This window comes from Phyllobates terribilis, unplaced genomic scaffold (assembly GCF_046119375.1).
Source record: "Phyllobates terribilis strain yellow unplaced genomic scaffold, ASM4611937v1 Scaffold_5__5_contigs__length_657084704, whole genome shotgun sequence".
NCBI classification, from domain to species: Eukaryota; Metazoa; Chordata; class Amphibia; order Anura; family Dendrobatidae; genus Phyllobates; species Phyllobates terribilis.
Genome location: NW_027362765.1, coordinates 360,874,909 through 360,888,073, shown reverse-complemented (window position 1 = coordinate 360,888,073; position 13,165 = coordinate 360,874,909). Strand labels below are relative to the sequence as shown.

Sequence of the window (13,165 nt, the reverse complement as noted above, 5' to 3'; positions counted from 1 at the left end):
CCGCAAAGTCTAAGGCATTTTCAAATGCATGAACAGGCCATCTCCTTGTGCATGTTCGTGTGGTATATTTTCGTGCCATCTGATCCACTACATCTACTCCATATTTTGTTTCATTGTAAAACTTTACCGTTTCTGGAGTCTTTTTAGCGGAATCAGACGCAACAACAACATCTGGATGGACGGAACTCAAAATGACAACATTTTTGTTGGGCTTTCCTTGATATACTGTAAGTGTAAAATTGTCTTCATTTCTAAACACTTTAGTGTTGTACAATTCCTCTTTCATGGATTTTATTTCTTTAGGCACTTCTCGCCTTATCTTGTTCAGTGTTCCCACGATGGTTGTTCCTTTGCTTTTTAGCTGTTTAGCTAATTTTACTGAAGTAAAATAATTATCGGTTGTAACATTGCGACCTTTTTTCAAAAACGGGTCCAATAACTTCATTACCACATGGTCAGCTAAACGGTCCTCAGCACGGCGTGTGTCATCTTTGCCTAGATAAGGGAAGCCATTTGCCAGATATTTGCTCCTCTTATCAACAGCTAGCCAATATTTGTGGCCATATTTATCTGGTTTGGAAGGCATGTACTGCGTGAATGGACACCTAGTTTTGCTTGGGAAAAGTTGCTCATCCACCGTTATGTATGGGCCAGGTTTGTAACACGCAATACAATTTTCAATAAACCTGTCCCACACAGTAGAAAATAGAGCAAACTTGTCCGTTTGCAGTCTCTCCGATCGAGTAGATTTCTCATCAAATCTGAGAAACCTCATAATTTCAACAAAGCGGTCCCTAGACATTGTCGCTTTGCAAAACGGTATTCCCCAGTCATTACACCAAATACTGCTAATCGAGTGACGGTTCGTGCCAGATATTCCACGAGCATAGAATATCGCAATGAATGCATCTAGCTCCTCATCAGATAGAGTAAACTGTAAATTATTGTTCCTGCATGCTTCTGCAAGCGTACAGTTCTTTATATGTGTCAATATATATGAATCAAAAAATAAACGCCATGCGCTCAAAGGACTATCGATAATGATATTTCTTCTGGCGTATCCTGTAGGGCCAGGTGCTTCTCGAAGAATATTTTGGCTGTCACGCCTACCAGGCAAGTGTTCTCCAATTTCAACAGGTTTCCATTGAATACCATCCGCTGAAACTAGTATTCCTTCAGATTCGCCTTCTCTGGTGTTTGTTGTTGCATTACCTTCGCCGCCATCGTTATCTGTTGTTCTTTCATTTCTGGGACGTTTTGCTGATTTTTTCTGTCCACGACCAGGAGGATGGTCACGAGGCAACATAACTGCATGAGCCTGATCCCCAGTTGATATGCTTGGAATATCTGTAAAAAAGTTGATGAATATTTAGAATTTTTGTTTTGTAAGGGTCCGTGCACACTGGCTGGATTAGCGGCGGAATATCCGACCGGATATTCTCACCACAATCCGGCCCGTACCTGCCCGCTCAGGTACAGAGCGGAGTTTCATACCTGAAGCTCCGCTCCGAACCCCGGGCTGGAGCCGCTGTCTAGGACGGAGCCGTGCTCGCGCGTAAGCAAGCGCTGCTCTGTCCCTGACAGCGGCTCCAGCCCGGGGTTCGGAGCGGAGCTTCAGGCATGAGCGGGCAGGTACGGCCTGTATTGTGGCAAGAATATCCAGATGGCTATTCAGCCAGAATTCTGCTAGTGTGCACAGGCCCTAACTCAGTGTGTGGAAGAACAAATAAATACACATAACTACTTACCTTCTGGATTTGTTCCTTCTGAGTCTTCAGATTCACTTGATATGTTCTGAGGAATGAAATCTTCATCACTGTCAGAATCAAATACATGTTCCTGCAATTCGGATTCCGATTCATCCTCCGGTATGGATTGCAAAGTAGCCAGAATATCCTGAGGCTTTATCAAACGTCTTCTCTCCATATTCCTCACAAATTCCATAATTCTATATAGTTCCCTGCTGAAAAATAGAAATGAAATGAAAACTAAAAGAAATAATAACTGTTCTGCCACCTTCAAAAGTAGGTGGGCTGAATCAGTTGACAGACAGCTAAACTATTTCATAACAATTCATACCTGTATGAGTCTTCAGAGCTCGTATGTCTGCGTCTGTTCTCTTTGTCTCTTCAGCTGAACTGAAAGTAAAGTTACTATCCAGAATACTGTCTCCTGCTAGGACCTTAGAAAAACACCACCCTTCATTAGCATAAGATAAGAGCCTAGAGTAAACAAGCTATTTTGTTCAGCATTACACAGTAATACAAGCAGGTAAAACACAAGGAAAATGTGAAAAGTTGACATGTAAATTGAACTACATCTATATGAACATCAGGGTAAATAAGACAGAGTGAAAAAATTATGCACAAAACTTTATAGCAACATTTAGTGACAAAAGGACCTCAAAATATAGTAGGGAGTCAAAATGACTCCCTTCAGTAGTTCTTGGTAAATTTTGAAAAAAACGCGCAAATTTTTCACCAAAATTATTTATTCTCACAAAATCTTTTTTCACATCATATTTGAGGAAAAGTCACCGAGTTTCAAGCCGGAATTCTGAAAAATGTAGTCACAGAAGAGAAATAAAAAACGAAAGGAGTCAAAATGACTCCATCAGTAGTTCTAGTTTAATTCCCCTGTAAATATCACCTTTTTATTGACCGCCCTGGGTCATGGACCAGGTCACCGGCACTGTGACATCTCCCCTAGCAACGACCGGCCCGGCACCGAGTACCCCACGGCCCAAGGGGGCGCGTCACATACATACAAGGATTGGAGGCAGCATACATACAAGGATTGGGGGCAGCATACATACATGTATTGGGGGCAGCATATATACAAGGATTGGGGGCATATACCAAAATGGGGGTGATCATATTCTTTTTTTCTGCAGTCTCATACCCCTGCTCCTGCCTGTGGCTGCTCTATGCTGCCCCCGTCCGCTCTCTGTAGGAGTTGTTTTTTCTAAACTAAAACCTCAGTATTCAGGTTAATTTGCCATGTTGGCAATAAATAAGTTGGTTTTGGGTTGTAGTTTGGGCACTCGGTCTGTATAAGCTTCACCATCACTGCTCTATACCCTGTAAAGAAGAGGACGACCATGTTTAAAGAGAGGAGGAATGTAGACTGTCTTACCCTGTTCCTGCCCCTGAAGACAACAATCTCACTATTTGTATAGTGTCATGTGTGTTATGCACACGCCTGGACTGACTGGCGTGTGCGTGTTTAGTGATCCCACTGGACCATGAACCAGAGAGTGCCTGGAGGGGCATAACTAAGTATCTACCCGATCCGACCAAGGTCGCACGACGGCTAATGACGCCTGTGCACCAGGGAGGAACCGAGCAGAGGGACAAGGTGCAACTCCAGGTCAGACCCCGGACACGGCTGTTGACCCACACTGGGGAATACAGGAACAGGCAGGTTAGAGCACAGGCTGGGTAGGGTCCAGTACAGACTAAGAGACAAGTTCAGAGCCGCAGATGTGGTAATCAAGCAGAGTAAAGAGAAACCGCAGGTGCGGTGGACAAGGCTGAGCAGAGCGAAACTGCAGGTGTGGTGGACAAGGCTGAGCAGAGCGAAACCGCAAGTGCGGTGGACAGGGCTGAGCAGAGTGAACTGCAGGTGCGGTGGACAGGGCTCAGCAGAGCGAAACCACAGGTGCGGTGGACAAGGCTGAGCACAGCGAAACCGCAAGTGCGGTGGACAAGGCTGAGCACAGCAAAACCTCAAGTGCGGTGGACAGGGCTGAGCAGAGTGAAACCGCAGATGCAGTGGACAAGGCTGACCAGAGCGAAACCGCAGATGTGGTGGACAAGGCTGAGCAGAACGAAACCGCAGGTGAGGTGGACAAGGCTGAGCAGAGCGGGCAGAAACCGCCAGAGCAGTAAGTAAGGCAGAGCAGAGATAAACCGCCAAAGCGGTGAGCAAAGACAGAGCAGAGGGGACAGGGCTCTGTTCACACGGAACAGACTGGAAGGGAAAGGCAGAACCAAATACACACGAGGTACTTGCAAATAAGTAACGAGTGGACTCCAAACTCACAAACGGAAGTACAGCGACAATGAATAGGAGTTAGGTGCAGGTTCAGACTCTACAGAAAAAGAGAGGAAACAGACATAGAGACAAAACAAGTAACAGGTTAGGAGACAGTTCAGACAGGAACTGTACTGCAATGAAATACAGAAACGAACCTAGGTATAGCCAAGTGCTGGTTCAGACACTGCAGCAAAAGGGAGGAAACGGACATAGAGACAAAACAAGTAACAGGTTAGGAGACAGTTCAGACAGGAACTGTTACTGCAACAAAATACAGGAACGAGCCTAGGTATAGCCAAGTGCTGGTTCAGACACTGCAGAAAAAGGGAGGAAACGGACATAGAGACAAAACAGATAAGAGGCAAGGAGACAGTTCAGAGAGGAACTGTTACTGCAGCGAAATACAGAAACGAGCCTGGGTATACGGCCCCCAGAGGCAGAAACCAACAGGCTAGGAGCGTGTTTAGACAGGCCAGGGAATACAGCCTCCATGAAGGCGGACAGGCAGGGAAAAACAGAACAGGACCTGGAACATTCAGAGTCCAGGAGCACACTGAATGTTAAAGTTGCTCATGCGCCAGCTTGTATGTGGAGCTGGTTTAAATATCCAATGACTGACAGCAATAGGCTGAGGACGCATTAGGGGTGTGCCTTCAGCAGCTACAAGAAACAGGAAGTGACCGGGCCGCCGCCCTAAGCAGCCAGAACAGAGGCAAGCAGACAGCATGGAAAGAAGCCAGGCTAGCAGACTGGACTGATGATCAAGTTTGCGATCTTGCATAGTGAGAGATGGTGCCCTATGTAAGAACGCCGCCAGGTATGTTACAGTGTGGTTTTACATGTAATAGTGATGTGCGTGTTATATAATATGTTATGGTAATGTACAGCATATAAGTGTTGTAAAGTGTTGATGTATATTTTGAGTAGTGTACAGTGCAGAGAAGCACAGGATTACCTTTGGAATAGGATAAGTATAGTTTATTTAGTGAGTGGTTTAGCAACAGTATAGGACATAGGATAGGAACAATAGGTTTAGTCTATAAGATAGGAAATAGTTAATGATATAACTAGCCAGGACCAAGGAGTGGCAGGGCTGAAGAGGTACTAAGGAGGATGTGCCCTATCCCACATGTCACCACCTGATGACCTTGAACTGACAAGTAAATATTTGCTTGTTGTAAAGAACTTGTTGTCCCTCTGAGTTATATGTGGCAGATCCTGAGCATGGAGGTCTGGAGGCAGCGGAGGCTGGCGGCCTACAAGTGAGTGTGATGCACCCCACACCCTACACAGCACACTGGGACTGGGACTCCCCTTGTCTGTAAAGTGCCAGACAGCAGCTCGGTCGCGACTACAGCTCTTCAGCACTTTACATATATGCAGAATGCAAGACTCAAGCATGATGTGAAGTATCACCAGCACCATTTGGGAGTACAACCAGTGTCTCTCTGGGATTATAACCAGTGTCATTGGATGTATAATAACTAGTATCACTAGATGTATTACCAGTATCTATATGAGAGTATCACCAGTACCTCATGAATAACCAGTATCTCTTTTCAGTAAAAAAATATTAAATATTGAGAATCTTCAATAGCAGACATAGTTTAATAGTTAACTGAACACGTGATGATGATTGGAGCCGCTTTCCTGACTACTTAGGTTTTTCTAACACATCTGAAGGTTCCTAATTTATACACAACTTATGAACAGTGCAATAAATAAGACGAGAGATGTGAAGCAGAACTATCAGTTTGGGAAGGGCAAAAATCACTCTTTCCATAGATTACAGAAAACTAATGCTGCATTTTACAAAGAGAAAGAATGTACTGTTGTGATCTTTGTCTTAGCCCCATTACTTTATGAGCTGGGTGTTTACTTGGACGGGTCTATAAATAGTGGACACTTTCTTTTGAACGGAGATTCACCTTGTAAAGTGTCTGGAAAATTTGTATCTCTAATATCATCCTGAAAATGTAAGTATATAAAATGACATGAAAAGCTACAAAATGAGCAAAATGCGGCAAATTATTGGGGAAATTTATTACAAATATATAAAAATCATTATTTTCATCAATTTCTTTTTTATCTATTTTACAGGATATCATTGCAGACTTTAAGTGAGTGGAAATTGAAAACAGTTTCTGTAGGTTTTTGGATAATAGCGAGCCCTGCCGGGATAATCATAGGTAAGAAATCTCTTTATTGATAAGATTCAAGCTCCTCAAAATTTCAATTTATTTGCGTAAAGTTGGAATTACAAAATATGAGCACAAAATCCTCTTCCCGCTCACGACCCCCCCCCCCAAAAAAAATATTGTCTTTGTTATTCCTCTTGATTTTTCTCTTTTTAATGAAGCACAGTCATTCAATTCTCAGCTTTATTGTATTTCCTTCCTTTGTGTATGGTCCAGATCATCGCAATGTGGGAAAAATGTGTGAAGGAGCTATGTCACCACTTTACCCTGATGATCTTGGGGGTGGTGGGGGGGTCTCAGCCATCAGGCCCCACCGATCACAGATCTTAATAATATTTCATCACTTAGATTTCTTGGAAGACACAGCTGATTTTCACTTTAAAAAAGTTGTACTTTTGTACTGGAGTTAGCATATTGATGACTTATCCTGTCAGTATCAGGTCAGATCAGATGCCCAGATTAGGTGCAGTTTCTGGGCATCACCACTAGAGCGTAGAGAGTCGCCCTGTTTCAGTTCTGTACGTTCTTTACATTTTGGAGAACTCCTTTAAGAAAATAGAAACTTTTTTTTTTTTCTTTCAATTCTTTACATTAGACTCTTTCTTCAAGATGGTTAATCAAACTACCCAGAACCACCACAGACTATAGAACAGATTCCCTCAAAAGAGGATAAACATGTTTTAGACTTTCATTCAAAGGGACAATGAATTTGACAAAATAAATTAATAAATAAGAAACTGCTATAAAGTGAGTAAAGTGACATTTGTCTTCTGTTAACCACTAGGAAGTGTATCCGAAGTTACTGATAAGATGGTACTGCACCTCTAAGAGGCGCTTATATATTCACATGATATATTGCCTGCTTTGTTGGCGTCAATGTGTTTCTTATGGATCATTAGTGCATATAATTTGTATAAAAACTCAACCAATATGTCAACAGATTTGTACACTGATTTATGATACATACAATCTATGAATAACACCATCCTGTGGTTTAGTCCTCCTTTTCCTGGGAGGACTATAAGTGCTTGCTCACACTGGATAGGAGCATCCAATGCTTGTCTCATGCGAGAGAATCGGATGCTACCTGCAAATGACGCTCGGCTCAATCTCTGCTGCGAGCGTTATCTGACTGTCATTTTACTGTGATCCAATTCTCTTACATGCGAGAATCGGATCCAGGTTTTCATGGGCCCCGGATGAAAGAGTCACAGTGGCCCCTTTAATACATACCATGATTCATGATGCACAGATACCGCAGAGAAATATATATATATATATATATAGTACAAGGCCGAAGATTTCACTTCTTACATTACATGAGCGATATCTATAGTAAATCCTACAATAGCTCAGTAACCAGCGAATCCTCACAGCGCACAGTGCAGACCGGACATTATAGTCCTCCATACAGTATTATGGGCACCACATAGTCCTCCATACAGTATTATGGGCACCACATAGTCTTCCATACAGTATAATGGCCCCACATAGTCCTCCATACAGTATTATGGGCACCACATAGTCCTCCATACAGTATAATGGCCCCACATAGTCCTCCATACAGTATTATGGGCACCACATGGTCCTCCATACAGTATAATGACCCCACATAGCCCTCCATACAGTATAATGGCCCCACATAGTCCTGCATACAGTATAATGGCCCCACATAGTCCTGCATACAGTATTATGCCCCATATAATGCTCCATATAAAATAATGGGCCCCATATAATGCACCATACAGAATAATGGACCCCATATAATGCTCCATACAGAATAATGGACCTCATATAATGCTCCATACAGAATACTGGCCCCCATATAATGCTCCATACAGAATAATGGGCTACATACAGAATAATGGGCCCCAAATATTGCTCCATACAGTATGAGCCCCATATATTGCTTCATATAGAATAATGAACCCCATATAATGCTCCATACAGATTTATGGGCCCCATATAATGCTCCATACAGAATTATGGGCCCCATATAATGCGCCATACAGAATATTGGACCCCATAAAATGCTCGATACAGAATAATGGACCCCATATAATGCTCCATACAGAATTATGGGCCCCATATAATGCGCCATACAGAATAATGGACCCCATATAATGCTCCATACAGAATAATGGACCGAATATAATGCTCCATACAGAATACTGGCCCCTATATAATGCTCCATGCAGAATAATGGGCTACATACAGAATAATGGGCCCTATATAATGCTCCATACAGTATGGGCCCCATATAATACTCCATACAGAATGGGCCCCACATATATCTCCATACAGAATGGGCCCCATATAACGCTCCATACAGTATGGGCCCCATATATAGCTCCATACAGAATGGGCCCCATATAATGCTCCATACAGTATGGGCCCATATAATGCTTCATAAAGCTGGGCACCGTATCTTGCTTCATACAGTATGGCCCCATATAATGCTTCATACATGATGGGCCCCATATAATGCTCCATACATAAAAAAATAAAATAAAATACTCACCTCTCCTCGTTCCTTGCTGGCTGCTGCTCTGGTCTCTTCAGCGACCTCTGCCTCTCTGCACTGCTCGGCACAGAGGGGGCGCTGTAGTGATGTCATCGTGCCCTCTGCCATGAGATGTCACAGAGTCAGAAGACACTGAAGAAACTGAGCAGGGGAGGAACAGGGAGAGGTAAGTATTGAAAACTCACAGGCCCCATAGCGTGCCGATGTCCCCGACGGCGAGTGGGCCCCTCCACCTGCTCAGGGCCCCGGCACTTGCCCTTGTGCACCGGGTGGTGACACCAGCACTGATTGGATCACAGGTGCGGAGAAGATGGAGATAGAGAACTTATTTTCTCCATCCAAGTCCAGTCCGATGCTTTACAGGCACCGATAGACTTGTATGGATGCGCGCCGTCCGATTTATGCTGCTAATCGCAGCTTGCCAACTCGGCATGGGAAAAAAAAATTTGAAGCATCGGATAGCACTCGTCTGAGTTATACGACGGCTACTCATGAGTGTGAACGAGGCATAAGGTCACGTTCCCACATAGCATCTTCGCTGCAGACCTTCCACAGCAGTTTCTACCTGCAAGATGTCATTGCACGGAAGGAGCAGCTTTCACCCTCTGAAATCTGCTGTATTTTTGCATCACGGGAGCTCAGTGTCACCCTATGTTCACACAACCATATTTTGGTTCGGTGGAGAAAATTGATATCACACGGACGGCACTAGGACCAATATTCAGTTAGGCTGAGCAGATGACCATTTTTGACATGAACTGAATATCTAGGTGGAAAAAAATGGCAGCCTATGCATCATTTGTCTGGCATCCTATTTTTAAAGCTACAATGCAATTATTATAGGGAAACGGTCATGTCCCCAAACACTATTTACCTGCAGATATAGAATTCATCTGCAAGTTAACTGTGTGCTGATGCTACGGAAAGTACTGCTAATTAGTGTTGAGCCACCCCCATAGTGTTCTGGTTCGGTTCGGTTGGTCGAACACCGGGATGTTCGTGGAACTGTTCGTCGAACACCTTAGAACACTGTCGAACACCGTCAAACACCATTAAAACCAATGGCAGGCAAATAAAAACACATAGAAAACACCTTCAAAGGTGTCCAAAAGCTGACAAACTGCTCAGAATACACTCTCTTTAAAAAAGCCGGCCGGCAATTCAGCAGCGGTATACACCGGTACCCGACAATTTAGAACAGAAAGAATAGAGCATCACACATAGATTAGATAGATAGAAACATGTCAGTCACATATATAAGAAGTACAGTGACAGTGTTGGTTACTGTACTTGTCATTTAGTGTTAAAATGAAGGATTTATTAAAAAAAAATTGGCGTGGGGTTCCCCCTAATTTTAGTCTCTAGCGGAGGTTAAGCAGACGGCTGGGGCAGATGTTTGAAGCCTGGGAAGGGGGTAATACCCACGGAGCTTCCCAGGCTACTAATATCAGCCCCCAGCTGAACACCTAGCCTTTACTAGCTATTAAAATGGGGGAAACCCCAAAAAAATGACTTGGGGTCCCCCCTATTTTTATAGCTAGCAAAGGCTAGGCAGACAGCTGGGGGCTGATATTAATAGCCCAGGAAGGGTGCCATGAATATTGGCCCCCTCCCAGGCTAGAAACACCAGCCATCAGCCGCCCCAGAAATATTCATGGCACCCTTCCTGGGCTATTAATATCAGCCCCAGCTGTCTGCCTAGCCTTTGCTAGCTATTAAAATAGGGGGGACCCCCACATCATTTTTTTGGGGGGTCCCCCATTTTAATAGCTAGTAAAGGCTAGGTATTCAGCTGGGGGCTGATATTAGTAGCCTGGGAAGCTCCGTGGGTATTACCCCCTTCCCAGGCTTCAAACATCTGCCCCAGCCGTCTGCTTAACCTCCACTAGAGACTAAATTTTTTTTTTAATAAATCCTTTATTTTGACACTTAATGACAAGTACAGTAACCAACACTGTCACTGTACTTCTTATATATGTGACTGACATGTTTCTATCTATCTAATCTATGTGTGAAGCTCTATTCTGTCTGTTATAAATTGTCGGGTACAGATGCTGAATTGCCGGCCGGCTTTTTTAAAGAGACGGTGCAAGAAAACACTATTATTTTTTTAAATAAATCCTTTAACACTAAATGACAAGTACAGTAATCAACACTGTCACTGTACTTCATATATATGTGACTGACATGTTTCTATCTATCTAATCTATGTGTGATGCTCTATTCTTTCTGTACTAAATTGTCGGGTACCGGTGTATGCCGCTGATGAATTGCCGGCTTTTCATGTTTCACTGTGAGCACTGTTCCCATCGATTTGGGCAACCACTGTAATGCCACAACCACCATGGTTGTGACATTACAGTGAATGTCAGACAATCCCTGCATGATGTGAAAAAATCCAGTTACGTTTTTGGTGCACGAACAGTTATCAAACATAACCTCGAACAGCCGAATTTTTTTGCAAATTGTTCTCGTTCGTCGAACGACTCGACCACTGCCCAAAACAGCTCGAATTTGAGATTGGCGAACAGTTCAAGTCGAACACCGCTCATCTTTACTGCTAATGGGAGAAAATGATATACCATATATTCTTCCCGCGACCCGGACGCTTTCTGTTATAGAGATGCACGAAGCTGCTTCAGTCACTACACAGCGAGGAGCGGCTGTAACCACACCCCCGGCACTTTAATTGACAGCTCACTCTGCAGCACATCTGTACAGAACAAGCTGCCAATCAAAGTGCATGGTCATGCTTACAGCCGCTCCTCGCTGTGAACTGACCGGTGACTGATGTCGCTCCGTGCACACCTCTATGACTGAAAGCCGGAGGCTGCCGGGAGGAATCGCATTTTCGGTAAGGCGGCTTGGTAACACTTTTAGTCTGAGATTAACATTATATCTGCAGGGTAAACACGTTTGGTAACATGACAGGTTCCCTTTAACATAAGAAACTGGATTTCGTTTTGAAATTTTGTTCCTTGCTGATGAATAAATACGGGTTCCATACGGATGACAAAACAGATGAAATGTTGTTTGCTTTTTCACAATGAATTAGATTATATTTTATATGCTTGTGTGAGCTCAGTCTATCAGTGAGCGCAGGCTCTGGCTTTATACTGAGACAGCTGTGGCTTTAGGCAAAATAACACTGTCAATCACCAGAGAGGGAGGTGGAAGTATCAAAAGTCAGGGCAAGGAATGGTGCACGGAAGCTGCTCACCGCATCAATGGGGCACCAAGAACCCGAATCAGCCTATGGGGAGAAAGTGGCTTTTTTGCACAACAGACAAACAGATTGAAATAATAACATATGCTTTTTAGAGTATGTGCTCACATTTAAAGGGGTTGTCCAGGCTTGGGGTTCAAATCTGCAATTACTCCATGTGACGGCAGGCTTCTAAATCCTCACAGTGTGCACAGTGTGCGCTGTCAAGACTCTCCAGTGCTGGGAGTGGGGAGGCGCCTGACCACAAGTATGTACATGCAGTCACATGCCAACTAGACAAGCGAACTGAGTGAAGCCAGACACGTCTAGTCGGAATGTAGCCAGAAGTGTGGAAATCGCTTACTTGCGGACACATGATTGCAGTACGCGCACCATCAGTGTTCACAAGTTCACAGTCACATAGAGTGACTGCAGGCTTCAACTGCCTGGACAACCCCTTTAAGACTGTTTTGGGTCTAACAGACTCTCCTTAAAGACAAGTTCTTTTTTGCAGGAATTCTGAATATGAACAATTGCCTGAATCAACCTCATGTACCGATTCTTTTAATCATTCAGTCGGCGGTGATGCTGGTCCAATCCGTGATATTTTACATACAATTGAAAAAGAATTCAGTTCTGATAAACTATTTTGCAATCTGCTTCTTAATTAGTTCCACAACTATTATCATTACAGGTACGTCCTATCTGCTAGCACTGGCACAGCAATATTACTGCTCAGGAGCGGGTACATACCCTATGCAGAGAACCTACACAGGGGCCGGGGAGGACGGGGCCATTCACAATGACATTGTCAGAAGGAATAGAAGCTCGTCCTTGCTCCATGCGCTAGTCGAACTATGGTCCTGAGAAGTTTACAGTGCAACAATGGGGGTGGAGCTTAACTATATGGGGTGGAGCTTTAAGTGCCAAATAAATGGAGGCTGGGGCTTAACTATAGGGGGTGGGGCTTACAGGTCTTAAAAAATGGGGATGAGGCTTAACTATAGGGGATGGAGCTTTCATGTCCAAATAAAAGAGGATGGGGCTCAACTATAGTGGGTGTAGCTTTCAGGTCCAAATAAATGTGGGTGGGACTCAACTATAGGGGGTGGAGCTTTCAGTGCCAAAGGAATGGGGGTGGGGCTTAACTATAGGGGTGGAGCTTGTGTCACTCCAGCTCTACTCCTCCCTCCAGCACCC

General features: G+C 43.9%; 1 long non-coding RNA gene across 1 annotated transcript; it reads left to right on the top strand.

Annotated features, from left to right (window-relative positions):
• The first annotated feature begins 4,728 nt into the window (after positions 1 to 4,728).
• On the top strand, positions 4,729 to 12,626 carry LOC141271172 (uncharacterized). The gene is made up of 3 exons (XR_012321851.1): positions 4,729 to 4,855; positions 6,139 to 6,227; positions 12,480 to 12,626. It is a non-coding gene; the product is annotated as an uncharacterized lncRNA (long non-coding RNA).
• Positions 12,627 to 13,165: the final 539 nt, after the last annotated feature.